The 21,833-nt window shown below is 43.2% G+C and overlaps 1 protein-coding gene across 1 annotated transcript in view; it reads left to right on the plus strand.

Annotated features, from left to right (window-relative positions):
- LOC117588322 (box A-binding factor) overlaps positions 1 to 21,833 on the plus strand; it is an 86,805-nt gene that overhangs the window by 41,009 nt on the left and 23,963 nt on the right. Inside the window, exon 3 of the mRNA XM_034279519.1 lies at positions 4,797 to 4,867. The gene's annotated coding sequence lies outside the window, so the exon portion shown is untranslated. The remainder of the gene's footprint in view (positions 1 to 4,796; positions 4,868 to 21,833) is intronic.

Genomic DNA, 21,833 nt, shown 5'->3' on the forward strand with positions numbered 1-21,833 from the left:
TCTTTAATCACGTGACCTGTGCTAGATTTATGCTATAAATCAGAGAATCTTTGAGATGCGATGTCAAAGTAGAAACTGGAATTCATCCTCTTAAGTGGGAAGCCTTAATCAAAAATATTTCCTCAAAATTCGATTAGAAAAGTCAAATATTGATCCAAGTCCATTTTTAGGACAAAAAAAAAGAACAACTCCTATCGGTACTAGCAATCCCCCCTCTGCCCTGTCATTATTTCTCCAAGGTTTTTCCTGTTTTTCCAAAAAAAAGAAAACATAATTTCCTGTAAAAAAACAAACAACAACAAAGGAAGGAAATTTGTTATGTGGAAGCCAGCAAAAGTTGCACAAAATTGCCAAAGTTCTGTGTGTTTTCTGTGTGTTTGTGTGTTTTGTTTGCTTATGCATTTGCATCACAGCCCCCTGGCACATGCACACACAACCCACTTCACCTCTGCTCCCTAATTCTGGGTAGGATATAAAATTATGTCAGCAGGACTAGACTTTGGGGGAGGGGTGGGCGGGGTTGAGCGTGTAAATTATTTATGTGCCAACTGTCCTTACCCAATATTCCTGCTGCTGCTGCTGTTGCTCCCTCCTGCTGTTGCCTGCGCCGCTTGTGGCACGCATGACTTGGGCTCCCCCTTTGAGGCAGTTTATAAATAAAAATCATTATTACTCCCACTGCAGCCCCGCACACCCCTCATGGAGGTCATAAAGTGATGTATGAAATTGTGAGGTTCTCCATCCTTAAAGTCAAGGAAAAGACCATCGCTGGAAGATCTTCCAACTGCAGAAAGTCAGTACCTGTAGCTTAAGTATATGTACATATGTACAACATTTATGCACATTCACTGGATGATAGTTTATTGCTCCACAGCTGCACATGATCATCGTCATAAGTTTGTTGCGAAAAATACTTTCAAAAAGTTCTTCCAGGTAATATCAATGCGTCTTCGGTTCAACACAAAGTTCCCATCGAAATAGTGAACCATATTTTGGCTTGAAAGGGTACCTAATATTCGGCTCGATGTCTCTTTGCTTCATTTTGATTCAAAATATATTTTTTGTAATTATTTTTCCCCATTTCTGTACCCCTGTTTTGCGCTGAAGTTTTCGTTTGAAATTAGTACGCATTGTCCTTAATTGTTGGGGCGTTTTTTTCGTTGGCTGAAAAGCGGAGACCCTCACATTTTATGGGTTTTTTTTTGTTTAGGGGTATGGAGGGGAGGAATATCGTATGAGGGTTTTTTCGGGCTTTCGGGCTTTTGGTTGGTTCCCTGCTGCGTGTTTATTTATTTGACTTGTGCATGTCGCTTTTGGGTGTTAACTTAAATAATTAACGGCATTAATTGCCGCATATGTCACATGTTTGCTTTTGTGCCCCCATATACTCCCACATCTGCCCTCTCCAGCCCACTCTTGGGACGGCCTGCAGTTTTGTGTCTGCTTCGCATTCGGTCCTTATGGTCCCCTCTCATAGTTAAACGCTTATGTCATTGGAGTTTCCCTTAGCAGTTTTGAGCAGTTTTTCCTCTCTTCCTTTGCTTTTCCCTGTGCCTATTCTAGGCTTTTCAATTGCATTATTAATCAAACGTCAAGTTTGTCTGTTTGCTTGCTGTTAATTTAGAAGGCGTATTCGTATTGGTATTTTCATGAAAATGTGCTGGAAAAGGGTTGACATAAGGGCTAGTTCTAAGACGAAACACCAGAGCGTGTCTGCTGTGCTTTTGGAAGTGAAATCTAGCAAATGGAAATGTTAAGTTTTAAAAGAGTTTCAAACATGCCCCAAAAATCGATTATTTTTCACTATTTTATCCTCAGAAATGGGCTCTGAAGTTGTATCAAAGAATTGTGCATCCATTTCTCAAGTTCCCATTCAAAATTTGCCTTTGCCATTTCGACTTCAAGCTTTCCTTTCAGGTAAAACCTCTCTCTTTTTCTCCCTTCCCCAGCGACCACCCACACAGGAAAATCGGTTTTTTATTCGATGCTTTTCTTTTTCTGTGTTCCACGAGTGGAGTTGGGAGGTTCATTAGAGAACCGGTAATGCCCCCCATGGCGTCTTGAAAAATGTTTTGTTTATCATTTGAATACGTTTTTGGAGTTGATATTTCAAATGTTTTTTTTTGTGTGTCTCTAATGAGAACTAATGAATGCGTTGGAGGCTTTGGCTTTGGCTTTGGCTTCGGATTTGGATTTGGGCTGTTGGACTTTGCCACCGGTTTTCCCACACACAAGCAAATGCACACATCGAGAGAAGGTCTCGAAACTGGTCTGGTTTCGATCTGCTCTGGTTCGTTTTTTGAATGACAAATGCATTCAACATTCGGGGGATCAGAGATCTGTCTGAGAGATCTAATCAGTCAGCTAACTAATGGGCTCTTAAATGCGATGACAATAAATTGATTCCACGATTAGAGGAATGGAATTTGTGTGTTTATAATGCAATTAGAAGTCATTAAGATCGATAGATAAGAGAAGATGCCCGAAAATTGAGATATTTTTATGATATGGATATAGCTACAAAATTGAGATGCTAAATGGGGAACTGTTCAGGAGGGTAACTGTCCTTACATGATTCTTGGACTGGTATTAAACGGTTTTTATTATGTTTTTTTCATTCCTATATTTTCCTTGCATTGGCGGAAGCTTTTGTTCCCATTTCCTGACTTTCCTTCAGTCTCTAGCCCACTTGTCGCTGGGAAAACTTCCTAAAATGTTGTTTCTTGTTCTCTTGGTTATTTTTTTCGCATTTTGTGGCTTCTGTAAAGTGTTTTCCCACACAAAGAGAGAGAGAGAGAGAAAGAGAGAGTGCGGGAAAACGCTTAAGGCGCTTATGGAAAAGTTCAAAAATCTCATTAAATACAACAATATACTAAATATTTATGTGGCTTGTGTTGTACATACAAAAAATAAAATAAATTTTTTTTTTATTGTTGCTGTGCGTTGTTTTCGCTTCGTTTCGATTCGATCCATGGCCGGGGTTCGGTTCGCCTCTCCCGTTCTGCTCCTTTCGCTTCCATTCTTTTGCCTTTTCCATATAAAAATTGTGTAAACTAATAAAAATAATTGCCAACGACAATACAGGACACACGCATGCAGCAACACATTGTCGCCCCAGACACCATTTTGCCTTTTGTTGTTGCGTGCAATGGATGCCGTCATGCACAGAAGGAGGGGCGCTGCTGCTCAGCGACAGTGGAAGAGAGAGAGAGAGAGAGAGAGAGACAGAGAGGGAGAGAACATAAATGGGAATCGGGATCGAGCAGGAGGATTGAGTGCGAACTTTGAGTGCGGGAGTGGAGCGGGTGATTGGAATTGTGTTTGGGGGATTCTCCTTTTTGCATTACTTCGACTGGAATGCGCTTTGTGCTGCAATACCCAATGCATACATAGACACCAACACATCTCCCTTTGTCTCTGTGTGTGTGTCTCTGTCAGCCCTTGTGGAATAAATATAATTATTTTGTTATAAAAATGCAGGAGTCTCCCTCCTTTTATGCGGCACTTTTCCTTAAGCATTTCTTTGCACATGAACAAATGTTTATTAACCCAGACATGACCCTGTTTGGTCCTTCCCTCCGAAAGGTCTCCCCTTGGACACCCCTTCTATGAGATTGTAATAAATATTAGTTGGCGCCTGGCCACTGGAATTGGTGATTTCTCCTTGAATTTTTATGGAATAAGAAACAGAAGCAGATGGGTTATACATTGAGGACTCTTTTTGTGTATTCGCTATGCTGCCGTTGAGAGAATATGGAAAAAGGCAGCTAAAGATGGATGCTTTCTAGACATTCCATGGTTGGATTGTAGCACATTTACTCCTGATTCGCTAAGTCGAAAGCTTGCATAATAAATGCTTTAATTATACCCGGTACTAGAAGAGTACACACAGAAGGAAACGTTTCCGACCCCATAAAGTATTTATATTCTTGATCAGCATTAATAGCCGAGTCGATAGAGCCATGTCTGTCTGTCCGTCTATCCGTCCGTCTTGTTGAGCGCCTGGATCTCAGAGACTATAAGAGCTAGAGCCACCAAATTTTGCATCCAGACTTCTGTATGCTCACACTGTTACAAGTGTATTTCAAAAATGAGCCACGCCCCCTTCCGCCCCCCGCAAAAGAGCAAAAAACTCGCAAACCTCTCTACAATTTTGAAGATAAAAGAAAACTAAAAACGCCATTCCGTAGGGAATGACCATATCTATCAGATCACCAAATTGGATCATTATTATAGCCACAATGAAGAAATTCATTTTCAGTGGCTAAACCCACCCCGTCCACTTTCTTTCATTCACACTCTGCTTGTGCTGCCACTGCCTCTGCCACGAGTCTGCAGTGTGTGGCTCTAGGTGAGGGTGGCGAGCTAGAGGAGCGTGTTGTCCTGTGAAGTGTTGTAGATGCAGATGGCAGATGAAGAAAACATGTAAAATTTGACAAGTAACCGCTAAGGTGCAGATGTAGTACTGAGTGCCGGGTATAAAAGTTGTGACGCGTAAGAAGCGTCTCACACGTCCCTTCTCGTTTTTATTTATGTGTGCTTTAAAATTCGGTTTCGTAACCGCTTCACTCATTGCATCATTAGCGTTTCAAAGCATTGATTGATAATCATGTAATCGATCCCTTGACCACCTCATCCCTTTATTTCTATGGCGTACTTTTTCCCCCTCATGTTTTGCCACAGCACAGCAAATTGTGGATTAATTCTCCTAAGCAGCGCCCATCTATTCATAACCCATTGAATACTTTAATTATTCCACCTTACTGATTACGTTCACCCTCTTGTTCTCATTGCAGTTTTTGTTTTAAGTTTGATGAGCCATTAGAGAGGGAAATGTTGTGCGACTCTGCTGCTGAATGAATGAAAGGTAAGTGGCTGCCACCCACCTTTTATGTTAGTCCAGAAGGCAGGCAGGCTGCCTGGCAGGCAACCAAATGTCTGTTCGGACAGCTGTCATTGGCATTTAGATATGAGGCTCGATTCCCACTCCATTCTACCCATACTCCCCACTACCATTCGCCCAGATGGACTCCCTGTAGAGGCCTCCTCCTTGTGTGTGTCCTTTCTTCACGTTCACGTTTCCAGTCAACTGATTATAATAACACGATTTATCAAATGCACGTAAATTACAATAAATTAAACACGAAATTAATATTAATGACAAAGACAGGCACACACACACACACACACACACACAAGTAGAGTGATGGAGAGGGGAGAGACACATTCATAGATGAGAGAAACATCTTCTTCCCTTCTATGAACTCTCTCGCCCCACCCTGGGTCACTCTTTCTGTATGAAGTGCAGAGAGACAATTGCCAAATTAAGTGCACACACACACACACACACACACACACACGCACGCCCCTTCCTTCCAGTCCTCCTGAGTCTCTCCATCCAATGCCATCTTAAATATGAGAATCGTTCTTTTGATTATAAATTTGCTTATTTGCATTGCATTTTCGAAGACCCGCAGTTAATAACCCTCGGACATAATAGTCTCCACCAGATGCAGCTGCAAACACACACTGAGAAACAGATACTTCACAGAGAGAGCCAACAAATGACCAAGCGATTGATCAGGGCAACCTGAAACCTGCCTTGCAGGCAGGCAGGAACGGCAGTAGCAGCCTGCAACAGCAGCAAACGGTTTATGGCTCTCAAGCGATGACTAGAGATGTTCCGTGTGTGAATTTCTGTGATAGTTACGTGATTTTCAGTGAACAAATTGACTCTGTGACACGCTGTAGAAATGTTTCCCCAAGCGAAAGGATAGAAAGAATTGAAGCGGAGAAATTCTTTAGAAATTCTACAGGTTTATTACCATTTCAGGACCAGAAGTTTACGCATTTCCAGATTAAATATCTTATTATTTCTTATCAGTTTCATAGCCGTTTCTCAGCTTGTGCATTCCTCAATATATTTTAGATCCATTTGCCTATATCTTTTGGCTTTCCCTTAAGTAGTTTCGAGGCCGTGCCACTTGCTGGCGCAGTTTTGCCCGAGTGTTTTCTTCAGTGATTCTCCGTCACCGTTTTCATTAGCAGTGTTGTGGCGCCCCTTCCCTAATTGTGATTGTTGCAAGGACTTGCAGAATTTTGCATATTTGATGAGCCTTCCCAGCAATGAGGCAGCAGGCTGGCAGGCAGGCCGACAGGCAGGCCTCTCTATGTGATTTTGTGTTTGTGTTTGTCCAGGGTCTCAGGGTCCTAGTATCCTGGACTCTCCGCGTCGTCGTACCTGGCTTGTTGAGTTGCAATTTGGCTAACAAATTATGCAAGAGGCAGCAACAGTAACAGCAACAGCAGCAACAGAGAGAGGAAGCGAGAGTGAGGAAGAGCTGTGCTGTGCACTACTGACCCAACGAGGCGCCAAACCAGCAGAGAGATAACCCACGACAGGACGGTGGGGACGGGCAGGCGCGTTGACTTTACGGCCCTGTTAAATAATTGTAATTTATGGCATTTTACACAAATAAATATATGGAAATCAATAAATTTTCCACACATACACGCACGCACACACTGGGGAAATCTGCTGCTGCTGCTGCTGCGAGGCTTTTGGTTTTTGGTTTTTGGACATTTGGTGCATTGCAAATTGCTTTGACTCTGACTCCTGCCACTGCCACGCACACACACTTTTGGCTGTCCCAGTTCCAGTTCGAGTTCCTCTCCCTCTCCCTGTCCCTTTTTATTGCTATTTTTGGACTTTAACAATTCTTTTATGTTGTCACAATTTAAAAACGATACAAGAGTGCGGTTGTCGCTAGAGGGGGAGGCGAAGAGGAGGAGGAGGAGGAGGAGACCTTTCAATTCCAGACTGCATTCAAAATTAATTTCCATACGCTTTTCATTTTGTCCATCATTGAATTTTGACTTTTTCCCCCTCAAAATATTTGTATTTATTCACATGTTTTTTTTGCACTCGCAATTCCATGGTCTCCATATTTTGCATTTCAATTGCGGTTTTTTCGGTGGCCAACAGACAGACCGGACAGACAGGACACACTGCCACATAAAAGACTATAATAACTCTTGTCAATTGCGAGAGATTTCATGTGGAACGGATTGGAGGATGCAAACGGATCTCTCTCGCTGGCTTACACTTCAAAGGTTATTCGAATGAGGGATTCGATTGTGCAACGAACACACAAAAAGCGTTGGGGTATTAGCGCGTGTTCTTTACATATTTGAAACTTTAAATGGAGGGACAAGCCAGAATCAGATAATACAGGAAATCCTCTAAACTATTTCTAATATATTTTTGCGATATTAAATTATCTTAAAAGAGTATTACTCGGTACGAGCTTTAATAGGAAACTACCAATTGATGAAACGTATCAAAAATACTCCACAACAATTAATTACATTCAAAAATGTTCTGTTTGAATAACGTTCAAGAAAATTCAAGCGAAGAGAAAGGGAAGAACCTGAACCATAAGAAACATCCTCAAAAACCTGGTAGCGTTTTCCATCAAAAATTCCCATGCTACAAATTATTTGAAAAACGAATTGGAATTCGTTTTCAAGGCAAGTTAAAACTAGTTTTCAATTTGATAGATTTGATCAAAAGCCCTCAAAATTGGTTCGACTCTGAAAAATAGATTCGAGGCTACTGCTGAAATTTCCATTTGCAGAATCTATTCCATGGGATTTTCTGCCCCTTGCCGTGTTTATTTTCCAATGGCTAATTGTTTAAATTGCCTTCTCGTTGAATTTTAATTCAATTTCCCTTTGCATATGGGACCCAAAACTAATAGAAATGCTCCCTGCCCTTTTGGAATATAAACATTTTTATGTTCTTTCGTTTTTTTCTTCTTGGCATATTTTGAAAAATCGAAATTAATTAAATTGTGTCAAAGTTATTAGATTTTATTGCCATTTTGTGCCATAAATAAAACGGAATGAATGTCGTGCGACACACGGGGCTCGGCCTGGCCTGGCCTGTGCTGTGCTGTGCTGTCGCCTCCTCCCTAAGCCTATAAGCAGACATCAAACAGCACAAACGACAACAACGACAATAACTCTTTCTTTCAATTAGAATTTATAGAAATTTATTGAAATTTATGATTTTTTATTTGTAATAATCGTTCGGCTTTCTGTGTTCTGTTGTTTGACAGATTACATGAACTACGTGTATAAATATGGGCTTGTTTCCCTTCCCCCTGCCATCGTTGTTTTTTTTTTTTTCTTCTTTCTCATCGTTAGTCATTCGTTGAGTCGGTTCGGCTCGGGTTCACGTTATGCCCCCGCTGTCGCCGCCTGGTGTGAAAAGTAATTATGGAAGGCTTTATGACAGGCCGGCCGGTCAACTTCATTCAATGTCCATTAATTTGGCCACACTTAACTACGTTTTTTTTACCTCTGCCACATGCCGCACACCACACGCCAGAGGTTGTTTGGGCTGTTCAACTTTGGAAGGTGTTGGTTGTACTTGTGAAAACTTTTCTGATTCTGATTCTTGCAGAAACATGGCACACAGGAACTACAGACTAATACGCTGCCAATAGATGAAATAAATTCTTACAAAGTAGCACCAATAAATCGCATAATTTCCAGGCCTTTGCTTTTGCATTCTCTTTAGAAACTTTTGATTGTGCATCAGGCTGCATGCCGCAGATTGACGAAGAGTAAACCTGAGAGTAAATCCTGATATTTTCATTGAAATTTCCTTGGGATATGTCGTGCCTTTCTCTCTCCCTCGCTCTTCTGTTGGCCTGGTGCTTGTTGCACTCTCTCTTTGTGCCTCTTTCTCCGCAACGTTATTTATTTTCGGTTTTATGTGTTGTCTCAGCTGGACATCGTGTTTTTTTTGTGTTGGTGGGTAGCAAAAGCAAAAACCAGCAAGGGGAAAGGGGAAGAAAAGATTAGGGGGTAACGGTGTGCCGTGGCGTGGCGCGACGTGGAGCCAGGGCGCGTCCCGTCGTCGTTGCCCGGCATTCCAATGCCGTCCGGTCACGTATGATGACCCAAAAAATGTGTGCAAGACCCACACCTCACCTCTAAGTTTTGCCCTATCCCTACTCTTCCCCTCGTCTTTCTCCACTCTCCTCCACTTCCTCCCTCCCTCTTCTTGAACCGCCTTGAGACTGTCCGTCTGGTCTGTCGTCTCCTTTGCGTTTATGCGTTTTGTTTTGTGTATGTTTTTAATAAAATTTATTACACTCTCGCATGACAAACATACCACACAACCCCCATCTTCAACTGCCTCTTGCTCTCTCTCTCTCTCCCTCATATTTGTCTAATAGAAAAATTATGGCCCGAAAGCAAACAAGCAGAGCTCAAAGGTACAGCCGGGTGGGGGCGTTAATTTTTATTATGCGGACGTACTGCTTTTGCCACTGCCTGTCCTGTCGCTCTTTCTCTTTCTACAGACCGCTTTCTTCTTCGTTGGCCCATAATTAGAACATAACAAATTTTATTGAAATTTCTGAGGCGCTTTAATTACGTTTCCATACCGAAGAAGGCAGTGAGCCCAGGGGTGGAGGTTTGGTGGAAACGGCCACAAATGAAATAAAAGTAATAAACATTTATTTTATTAATTTATCATTGCACAAGCACACAGAAACCACACAGACACACTCCGATCACCAGGGGGGGAGACGGCAGCAGAAGGAGTCCACAAACGAGGCTCCGGACTGAAGTGATGTCATTAAAAATGCATACAGCAATCAGGCTAATTTAATTTACCGTAAATTCTATGACCAAAAAACGCACCAACGCCCAAACGCCCACACTGTGCCACATAAAAAACAAACCAAAAGCAAACTACAAATTGACACCGAAAATTTCCAACTCATACAATAATAACAATCGCATTTCAAACAAACAACAACAAAAATATTTAAAACCCAAAACCAAAATTGACAAAAGCTACGAATATCACAAATATAATTCATACATAACGGAAATGCTTTGCATTTCGTGCTTGAAACTGTTGATACCCTGGAGGAGCTATCCTGAAGCACTTGAAAAACATTTCCCTAAGCGAACGGCACCCGTACCCAGGGAAGTTTGTAGAGTTTTGTGCGCGGAACTAGGAGCTTATAAATTGATCGTTATTTTTAAGAACTAAAGCTAACAAATATTTCACTCAGTAGAATGGAAGGACAAAAAACTATCCTCAAGTATACGATGCCACACCTTTGCCACTTTGCCAATACAATTCAACAATTTCTGGTCTTTGCCAATCCTCTCAATCACAATTCTACTTTGCGGGGTATTTACTCGCACAATAGACAAACTCTGCAAAAAAGCAGCAGAACAGCCCAACGACAGTTTTAACGACAACTACAAAAAGCAATAATAATTTCACTGTCAATTTCTACAAATGGAAAATGGGGGAAAATACACAAACTGTGCGTGTGTGTTTGTGTGTGTTTTTGTGTGGAATTGGGGGGAGAGTGGGAATGGGAATGAATATTATTTTCATACATTTTTCATTTGGCTCATTTCTTGTTTTCCCGCTCTTCAAACTAATTAAACAGAATAATACTATGAGGGAGAAAAACACACACACAACACAAAGGAAAATCATGGCAATCATGAACCTGGAAAGTGGGGGAAAGCCATAAAAAATACAGCAATAAATCGATTGAAAAGCCAGAAAAAAGTCTACAAATTATTGCAAATTAACCTTTGTGAGTCTTTGAAATTTGATTTATCTTCTTAAGATACAAAATGATTGAAATAAAAGGATTAATTAAAAGGATTTTGCGTTTGTTGAAAGTGCGTTTAAGGTTAAATCAATCTCCTCTTGAACCATGAACAAGTTCTATTACGTGATTAAGGCTAGAAATCCCCTAAAATATTATTTTAATGCCACTTGTGAGGTTAAGAAACACTTTAAAATAAACCAATTAAATATCCTAATCACCAACAAACACTTTAAGATAGCAATTAAAAACAAATTCATCTGCAAACATAATGAAAACCAATAGTTAAGCTGAGCAGTAACTAAATGCGAATAAGTGGCATGGAGATTCTAAGCATTTTTCCCTTAAAGTGTTTTTGTTAGAAACATTTAGTTATCCTTTTAGCCTTTAAGTGTTGCTGGGAGTGGTTGATTGGCAATTGCGATGGGATATCGCCTTGTATTTAGGATCACATTAGTGTTGCCACTTTAGCCATCCTGTGTTTACGCCACTCTGACACTTCCACTGCCACTTTCCACTTGCCGCTTGCCACTCTCTGTATCTTTGTCTGTGTCTGGCTAAAATGCATCTTGTGTTGCTCCATCAAATCGCCACGCCAAAGGGGCATTAGCCAATGGAGCTGCACTCCACTCCACTTCACTCACGTTGTGCTGTCAGAGCCGTTAAGTTTTTTAATGAAATATCGCCAGGGCGTTATTTGTTTAATGCGCTGCCTGCTGCTGCATCATCAAAATCCCAGAGAGTGGAAGCGTGTGGCAGCCTGGCAAATGGCATTTCCCCCCCCACAATCTCTTTCTCTCTCTCCCGCCCTTTCCACTTCTTTTCTTTGCTTTTCCCGATGGCAGGTGCCACACAAGAGTGCTTTCAATCGCATTGAAATAAAACGCTGAAAGCGAAACCGCCAACCCATTGGGAGCAGGGAGACAGCGACGCAGACACCGGAGGGGCAGAAATTGTTAATAAATTACCAAACAGAGCAGAGATTATTATTATTATTATATGTGTATGCTCTCGGGGAATGTGTGCCATGAAAAATTATGCGCCCATTGAGAGCCGCCTCAGGCGACAGTCGCCGGAGTCCCCATCTCATGTGTCACGATAGAAAACAATTCAATTTTTTGTTTTTATTGTTTTCCTCTTCTCTGTCTCACTCTCTCTTTCCGTTCCTCTCCGTCTCCCTGTTCCCCTGTCGGTGTTAAGTTCTCTCAGGTATTTTACATTGTGGGATTCAGTTTCTTCACGACTAAAAATCTCCGCCGCCAAATGCTTGCCGATCGCTGGACATTCGAGCGCACATTCAAATGGTGCGTGTGGCTGCACTGAGAGAAAACAAAAAGCTTAAATACTACCAACATCATTTTGTGCACTCCTTTTAGTTGCAGTTGGTGGCTTCTCTCAGTGCAACTGTTGATCTCAAAAGGCAGCTGTGGGCCCCGTCTGACTGACTGACTGACTGACTGGCAGCTTGAAGCCGCTTGAAGTCCGTCATTTCATTGCATTGAATGTTGAAATGAAATTATAAGACAGCGAGACACGGACGGGGCATGCCACCACCGCCACCAGGAACACTTGACAAGGCCCTCGCACTCGCCCCCCTCCGCTCTTGGCGCGAACGCATTTTTCATCTTTAACTGATTTTTCCCTCTGTCTGAAGTGATTTCAAAATGATTATTTTTTGACACATGGGGCAACACCTGCGTTGCGGCGTGCGGCGTGCGGCATGACATTTGCAGCTGCCCGCCCCATAAGAGAAAATGCATTTCATTTCCCTGGGATCCGAACTCCCTTGTTTGTGTGTGTCTGTTTCTGTTTCTGTTTCTGTTTCGTGTTGCTCCGTCTTGTGCCTCTCTCGTTGTTTGCGTATAATTATATAATTTGACTGCTGCAATTATGTTGTTCTCCGTTAATTGAAATGTAAACGTCATCATTATGATAAGACGACGTCGACGTTGGGGTCACCATTCCACCACTCCACCAGAGAAAAGAAACGAAGTCAGGCAGGCAGCCGTTCCGGGGGCATGGGGCATGCTCTTGTTGTTGTCGCATTGCGTGCATCTGGCACACAGCACTGTGGCAGGCAGTCAGGCAGAGCCATACAGAACGTGTCAATTCTATTTTTGATGGCTTCACACGATCTACACCAAACGTTTGATGCCGCCACCCCAGACACGGCGTCTATTAGCGCCTGATTCTTGTGCTTAAGCCTCAAGACTCTTTTACTATTTATGGTTGCAGGGGATGGGCATGTGTGTATGTGTGGGTGTCTGTGTGGCAGTGGAGAGAGATTACATTTCTAGTTAAATATTGCCATGAAATTGATGCCAGAATGATGCTGAATGGAAAGATGCTAAGCCACGCTGTGACAGAGGAGCTGCCAGCTTTGCCAGGGATGTGTTAAAAGTTGGCAAATAGTTTTAAATTACATGTAAATGGTACTAGAAGCTGTTGTGGATATATTCCGCAGAGAATTCACCTAGTATAGGGTCTGTTTAAGGGTTGCGTGAGCTGAAAAGTCGAAGAGTTAGAGGAAAGCAACTGCTGTTGGTTCAAATGTGACCTTTCACTTATGGGAACAAATGCAAGAGTGGCATTCGAGACAGCATTTGCAATTCCTTTACTCATTTTGCTTTTTATCCGTTGCGATTTCTCTATCTCTCTCTCTCTCTCTAGCTCTCATTTGTTATATCCTGCGACTCTGTGTGGAACGTGCATGGGGCAAAATGTAAATGTGAGAAATAACTTAAGTATCGATAATACCCATGAAAGCCAACTCCTGCTCCCAGCTCCCAGCTTCTAAACTCTTCCTTTCACAGACGAACACCTTTGGCCGCACATTATGGCCGCACTCTTCACAAACAGAGTCGCAATCTAATTTTATTGAAATGCGAGTGCAGAGAGATGACAATCCTGCTCGAAGGACAGTCCAAGGTGGAAGAAATAAAATAAGGAGGGAGGCTTCTGTTTCTGTCTGTCTGGCTGTCCAGTTTGTTGCATTTGCCTTCGGTATTAAGTTGGCAATTGCATTCATGTGACAGCCACATATGAGCAGAAGGAGCAATGCCTGCCATTCCACACCCATGCAATGCAGCATCCTTCCTGGCCGCCGCCTGATGTCTGCGCACGTGACATTTGGCGGCGCCACCGAGAAGCACGTAAAATGAAAATACTCTATAAATCTGTACGCCATTTCCCTTGGCGGCTTCTTCTGTCTGTGTGCGGGAGCGCGCTCTTTCTTATTCCCTTTTTTTATTTTTTGGTTTAAGTTTCTCCTGCAGTTTTCCTTGGGTGGCGGCTGTGTCCATCGTTGGCGCTTCTCTCTTTTTGCTTGATTTTTTATTTTTTTGTTGGCGTCTTTTGGTCTTTTGCCTGCCTGCCGTCTGCTACTTGCTTTTGGGTACTCTTTGGTTTTTCTTCTACGTGGCTCTACGGTGATTTTCTTGGTTGTATTTGCTCGTTGTTTACAACTGCGACGCCGACCAAGCGAAAAAGTGTTTGTTGGCGCAGCGGCAACGTGGGACACCCCGAAGGGAGCAGCGAAAGTCCTGCCATAAATTTTGCTTATCTAAACGGAAAAATACAATTTGTAATTGAAAATATTTGTGCACACACTCGCACGGAAAGTTGCTTTTAAGTTTTTCCTACGCTGCTGCTTTTCCAAGTAGTTTTTCTTCTCCTTCTCCTTCTCCTTCTCCTTCTCGTGTGTGTGCGATGGCCACTTGTTGTTGGACATTTCTAATGGCTTGGCACAAAGTTTCGCATTGTTTGCTCGTCTGCCTCTGCAACAGAGACTGCCTGTCTCTGCCTCAAGGACGACACGGCAGCACAAGGCAATATGCCAGACTGTCAGTTTATTTCCATTTTGCAACTATAATTGAGGCTCCAGCACTGCCTCGAATGACACTGATTCGCCGTTGAATGATCTCTTTTCCTTTGAATTCCTATAACCCATTTATGAGTGTGAAATCACCAATCAATTGCATCATTTTCCTGGCTCTACCACTTCCTTAGCCTGTTAATTGCACTTTTCCCATCGCTTTGTAGCTTTGGCCACTCTGCGGTGTAAGTTCAATACAATATTTTTGGGGCTATGCCATTTGTGGCTTAAAGTTTGTCTTTCGCTTCATGTGGAATGTGTTCAAAGGGAGTTTCAGCTGCTAAGCAGCTTAGGGTTCGCTCTTCTATGCGCTTTTCACGTGGGTTGTGGGGTGCTGGCATTCGGGGGGGTTTATGCAACAGCATTGGATGCTTTGTTAATTGTCTTTGATGATGGCCTCCTCCCGCTCTCTGGCATAATCCTCCCAGAGAGACCAAGAGAGAGAGAGGGAGAGGGAGAGTCTGTTTGTGCAGCTTAATCTGTGCCACATTGAGGCGAGTTGCCATTACATTCCCTGCCCTACAATTTCTTTGATTTGCTGCCTGTGTTGCGCTGCACACAAATCGTTTTAATGCGTTCTTAATTAGCTCCACGCTGCAGCGCACTGCTTGCCGCTTTCTGTTGGCTATTGCCTGCTGGCGTGTGTGTGTGTGTGTGTGTGTGTGGCACTTGTTCGACATTTTCAATTGGCTGCATTACTTAAAGTGCACACAGAAAGGCAGTGGCAGCCCCAGTGGCAGTCTGCCTTCAATGCAAGCATCTTCTACCCCGCTTCCCACCACGCTGCCGACTTTAACTCTGACTCTTGGGGTCTTTGGGGCTTGGCTTTGCTTCTTTGGGTCCTTGGGTGCTCTTCTTGCCTCCTGCCTCCTGCCTTCTGCTCAGCCTCTTTCATGCGTGGAGTAACCCTTGAAACCGCAAGTGGAAGTGAGCTCTCGCCACTTGCCAGCAGAGAGTTGCATTTAGTTGCAACATCCACACGAGTGTGCTGCATGCCACGCACACGCACACACACACACAAACTCGTTTATATATATACTTCCTATAATACAGATTTTCTTGTGGTTTAAAATTTGACACAAGTTTATTTATGGCTTGCGGCCAGAGGCAGCAGAAATTGTATGTGTTCCGAAAAGTGGAAACTCTTTGCGAGGAAACTCGATTCTAATCGATTATGCCCAGGGATTGGTTTGCTTTGAATGCCTTAAATGGAACTTACATAACTGCCATTGCTGAATGAATTAATTTCCTTGCAATTCTTGGTTAATGCTGATGCTTTTGCAAAGGAGAACATCTTTCTGGGACGCACACACATGGCAGGCAGGCAGGCAGGCAGGCAGAGGCAGTCGAGTGCCTCCGTCATTTGAGGATTTTAATTGTTTGCTGCTCTTGGTGGCAGGAAGGCAGGCAGCCACGGCAAGTGCGGCAAGTGCAAGTGCAAAAGTCGTAGCTTATGCCACCTGGAGAGCAACAAGTTTTATTCCTCTTCCCTCAAGGACACCGTCAGGAGGACTGCTTCTGCTGCTGCTGCTTATGTATGCTCTCTTCTGGAACTCTGTGTGTGGCACTAGGATTACTTATATTCATATCCATATCCTTTCTGAGTCGGAACGCAGCAGCAGCAGCAGCAGCAGGAGCAGCTGCAGCCGCCGCAAATTGCGGCACGACTTGTGGCATGCTCCACTTTTATTAACTTTTTAATACAGCAATGCCAGAGCTTTTCCCCATCCCCAGCACCAGCTACACTCTGTCCTGCTGCTGTCCCTGTGTCTTCTCTGGGGCTTGGAGGAGTTTTGCCAGCTTTTATAAGTTTTATGTCGAGCAGCTGTTGGCCTTTCTCTTGGCTCTCTTCTCGCTGCTGCTGCTGCAGCTTTTTGTTTGCCCTGCTTCTGGCTTGGCCTTCTTTTCTTACCCCCATTTTTTGGCTCATGCAAATCCTGGCATCCACATCCACATCGACATCGTCGTGCTGCTGCAGCATCTCCGTCTTCGACTTTTGGTTTATTGGCTTTTGGCTTTTGTGAAGGCAAAAGTTTTTGGCAAATTAATTACATTTTATTGGGCTCGACTCTCGAGTTGCGTCCCAAGAATGAACCCTTCGACCCTCCATCTCTCATGCCCGGCATAAGGCAAGGGTTTCAAAATCCACAGAGAGAGAGAGAGCGAGAGAGAGATGGAGTACAAGGGGTATTAATAATACTATAATACGTTAATGCCACGTTCCCTGCCCGTTTCTTATTTCTTGTTTCAAGATGTTGTTGAAATGCATTTTATGACTCGTAAAATGCACAGAAACAAAAATAAAAGTCTAATCAAACCTTTGCCACAGCAACATCTTGGATGCATCTTGGCCAGTGAAAAGAAAGAATCATTTTGTAGCAGATAATTCATATTTTGTTTTTATGTTTCGGCTGATAATAATTCCCATTTTCCCATTCTCGGGTAAGCCAGCAATCGAAACAATTAAAATCATTTGCTTTAGTTTTATGATGATTGAAAGTTTTATGGCCATGAAGAATTGATAATCCAGGGAATGATAAATGGCTGAGGCTTAAGTTCTTCAAAGAATAATAGAAACCGAAAGATATGGTCATTCCGAGACAATTTCCCCGCTGAAAGTCTGAAATATTCAATCGATTAAATGCGAGTTGAATATTTTCTTGAATTATAATCGATTGAACATCCTTGAAGATCATTTCCTGTGACATTTTCTTTCCTTCAAGCTTCCTTTTATGCTTTACCTGCACAACCTTCCACGGTTATTCGTTCCCGTCGTTTAATTTTGAGCACAATAAGTGGATTCCGAGCATGGCCCCACCTGTTGATCAAAGAGATCAGGTGGAGTGCCTGCCTGGTGCCAACGGCCAATGAATATTCTGCAAAAGTCTCTTAAAGTCTTTGCCACTCCAAGAAAAAAAAGGGAGTAAATATGAAATATCATTTTGATGATGATGATGCCCCATGCCATGTCCGCTTCAATGTTTGTGTGTGTGTGTGTGTGTGTGTGGAGTGGCAGCTGCGTTTATGATGCGTTTACGACACATGAACCAGGACACGCATATCGTATGGATAGACATCAGCAGTGGAGGTGGCTGTAGGTTGTTGGCCAACCAACGGTTGGCGGTTGGGTGGGAGGATCGTTAACATTGGCGCCTCCCTTCCGCACACCCAGCCCAGCCCAGCGTGGGGGCATGGCATCATAAAACTGACACCCCACTCCCGCTGCGCCCCGCCCTTCCTGAATATTTGAAATAGTGGCGGAAGAGCAATAACACAACGAAACACGCAAAACAAACGGGGAAAAAAAATAAACAAAAATTGAGATTTTTGGTTGCATAGAAAAAACGAAAACTTTTTGTACATGTGGGCCCCTGATTTTGTATGCTGCTTTCTCTTTCTAAATTTGGGGCCGGTCGGGGGGTTTGGAGGTGGCTTTTTTTTTTTTGGGCGCCAAACATAAAAATCAGAAACAAAACAAAAATGAAAAATAAAATAAAGAACAAACGGGAGAAATTTATTTTTATACGTTCGCTGCTCGTAAAAATCAATGAAAACATTTGTCAGGACAAGCATTGCTCCACCTTATGCGGTGCGGTGAGGGGAGGGGCAGAGATTCTTTGGGAAGTTTAATATGGGAGCGCGGCGGTGGAAGTTATTCCAATGAAATGCCTGTGAAAAGTTTCCAGAGAGTCGAGAAGTTTCGCATGAAATTTGTAGCCAAGAAGAGATGATATGGGAGAGTGGGGATATAAGGTAAATATATGTACATATGTTTGTCCGCATGTGTGTGTGCTGGAGCAAAAGGATATATGTTGAGGGAGTGACGGAGTCCAGGAGGAGACCAAGAAAACAGCCGCAGCAGCAACAGCAACAACAGTGGGGGGAACTATAAAACTTGAAGTTTGAGTTGAGTTTTCTTTGAAACTGTTTTCATTTCTTTATTCGTCTCCCTCTTTCCCCCACCACCACTCGGAGAGGGAAGCCCCACTGCCGCTGCCGCTGCCACTTGCTCAACATTCTCTCGTCTTCCGTTTTCTTTCATTTGCCTTCGTTTTGCTCCTGGAAAGGAATGTGTTTGATGCAGGCCAAGTTAATTGGATTAACACCGTGGATGGAGGAGAACACACGGGCGGACACACGGAAACGGACATGGACACGGACACGGACACGGACACTGTTGCGAAATTCGATTTATGGTCAAAATGATTTAATTGCCCAAACATGCCCCAAAAAATAAGACCCAGCAGAGAGAACGTGAAGAGAGCCAGCGAGAGAGAGAGAGAGAGAGAGAGAGAGAGAGAGAGAGCGAGAGCAAATTTGTGTTTCCATCTTTTCTTTTCGTTTTTGGTTGACTTTTCGTAGTTCTTCTTGTTGCTGTGTTCATTGGCTAAATGGAATTGGTAATGGAACTTCCAAGCATGACACAGAGAGAGCGAGAGAGAGAGACAGTTGCAGACAGTTCAAAGGGCGCGAAGAAGTGCGAAATAGCTCGGAACTTTTCTCCAAAAAGTTTTCCACAGAGAAAACTCATTTCAAGTGCGAATCAGTCCAGAAGATGGTCTGTCGGTCGTCTACTAAATGGATTTGTTTTAGACAGCCCCGAGAAGGGGAACTAGCTCGTAGCTTTGAACTTCAGCCACACACACATACAGTCGGCTATCGTTGAGTCCTGCAGATGGGAAAGTCTACAGTGAATATCTGTCAGAATCTGTTGGATAAATTCAGCATTGAAGCTGCTGTGATGACTCTGTCTTGTACGCTTTTAATGGCTGCATAAATTAATTGAAATTCTCAAAAATAAATGCAGGCAAAACTCTCAAAAGTTCTCAAGTACGGGATTATCTTACCATGCCGTACCTGTCTCACTCTCTTCTCCTCTTTCAATGGTTTTTGCCCTTTGTGCTCGAGCATTTCTCACCGTGTAATTTGGCCTATGGCTGACAGCCCTTTAACCTTCCAACAGCACCAGCACCGCACCACACCGCAAGAAGAAAAGAACTCATTTCATGTAATTAATTAAAGTGACCCCCAGGAAACAGGCGACACAACAAAGGGAGTTCCATCTAGAGTCCGCTAGTCCTTCCACACCCCCCAAAAAAAGGAACAATACTTGTAGTTGCTCATGGACTTTACTGGACTTGTCTGCTTGCTCCTGGCCTGGTCTGGTCTCCTCCTTCGGCTGGACACTTCCTTCTCCTGGAGTTGACTGCTTCTTTGACTACTCTGCTGACACGACACGACAGGACGGACGGACAGTGGGACCAGGGGGACAGACGGGGCACGGCTCAAGTGCATCAAAGTGGTAGAACCGTATTCGGGGTCTGGTAATTTGATCAACCATCAAGCACCCCAGCTCCGAAACGTCGCACAGTGGAGCCTCAGCCGAAAGGAGGTGGCAAAAGTCTCAAATTCTGTTGCAGCCTAAAATGCCATACAAAAACAGGGCAATCGAAGGGCAAAAAGGGATTTTACACAAAGATTTAGAAATATTCAACGATCTCGTGAAAATTTCGGGACTTTTACAATATATTGCAAAGCTTTTAGACATTGTAGCGCCACGGACTTGGGCATACTAAAATTTGTATGATATTTCTATTAAATGCAGTTCTCTTGATTCGCTCAGAAGTTATCAATTTAGCAAGCGGAAATGGCTGAATGGCCCACCGTGCGTCGTTTGCCCTTTTGTTTTTAAGGACTTAACACATTTTTCCACATTGATGAGCATTAACCCTGCAGCCGAGCAAGGAGTACAAGGAGTGGGAGAAGCTAATAATTTAGTTAAGTCAGTTAAGAAGTTCTCCTTCAAAGAGAAGGAGAGGAGGTAGGGGCTAGGCGGTACGGGGTAATGTCAGATGGGGCTTCCCTTTTTTGTGTTCCATATGGAAATCGGAATCCCATCAAATGTAACCGTGAGCTCAAGTTGCCCTTCTTCGTTTTCTTTCTCCTCTCCTCTCCTCTCCTCTCCTTTACTTCACTTTTTTTATTTTTAAAATTAGCTCAATGAGCATTTGTGCAATCAAGTGATTTTTAAACAACCAAAAAGGTGGACATGGGGAATGGGTGCTGTGAAAGCAGCAACCCCTGAAATACAAAATAATGCACGAGGAAAAGGGTTGCTCACACACACAGACACACACTCGATACGGATACGGGCGGCACTCCCACTCCCACTGCCACTCCCACTCCCACTCTCCCTCTTCCTCCACAACTCCCCTGGGACGAGTTGTGTGGCAAATAAATTTCACACATATTTGCACACTCCATCATGCCACACATATTGCAGAGAGAGAGGAGCATTCAATAATTTGTTCCTACAAGGTCGCCGCTTTGCCTCTTTCTTTCTCTTCGGTTGATTGTACTGGAAAGACGCTGCTGCTGCTGCTGCTGCCTATTGAGGCATGCCTCACATGCATGTACGTTCGAAAAAATTGCCCCCATATCTGCTCGAGTGTGTGTGGTATGGGTTTATCTGTATGCAAACACAAGTCCATGCCTCCATGACTCATGGCAGTACAAAAAAAAAAAAAAAACAAAATAACAAAAAACAAAAAGGGGTTGCAACGCGGCTCTGGTGGAAACCCCAGCTGCGGGTCTTCCCGTGGACGTCACTCGTGTCCGTAACCCCCTCAGTCATAAGAAATTCGTGTGTAGCAGTGGGTCTTCGGTTTCTTTGACGATTAATTCTGCATTCGGATCATTGATTAACAATGGGCTATTGATTAGCAGGATTGTAGGACAAGCGCTTACCAAAAGAACACTCGCCCCAGAAGGTTTCATAGATAACAAATTGAGTTTTTAGCTGGGGAAGGAAAAAACACAAATTAAGTTTGTTGTTTGCTCAAGTTTTTTGTAGAGATTAATCGCCAAAATCATGGATGCCTTTCCACAGACTTAAACTTAAACCAAAATCCATTTCTTTGCTACACAAAACTGCACAAAAGTCGCCTTAAAGAGCCAGGAGTGAACACCTCCATCAACCATGAACTTGTTAGCGACAGAAAAACATCAAATGGTGTAGAAATATCAGCACATTCCCCCAAGGGGCTGCCCAAATGGGAATCCAACGGAACGAACTTGAAGTTCACTTTCAAAATGCCAGCCGGCAATCTATGTGAAGAAATTCAGAAGCTCCCCGTGAGTGTGGCGATGAGTTGTGGAAGGACAATTCTCATGATGATGATCATTATTGTTATTTCGCACAGGTTACATTCTGTTGCCACTTTCTGTGTGACTCCTCTTTCGGTTACTTTTTTACATTTTCCTTTTTCCTTTTTCGTTTTTTTTTTTTTTTTTTTGTCAATTTT

This window comes from Drosophila guanche, unplaced genomic scaffold (assembly GCF_900245975.1).
Source record: "Drosophila guanche unplaced genomic scaffold, DGUA_6, whole genome shotgun sequence".
NCBI lineage: Eukaryota > Metazoa > Arthropoda > Insecta > Diptera > Drosophilidae > Drosophila > Drosophila guanche.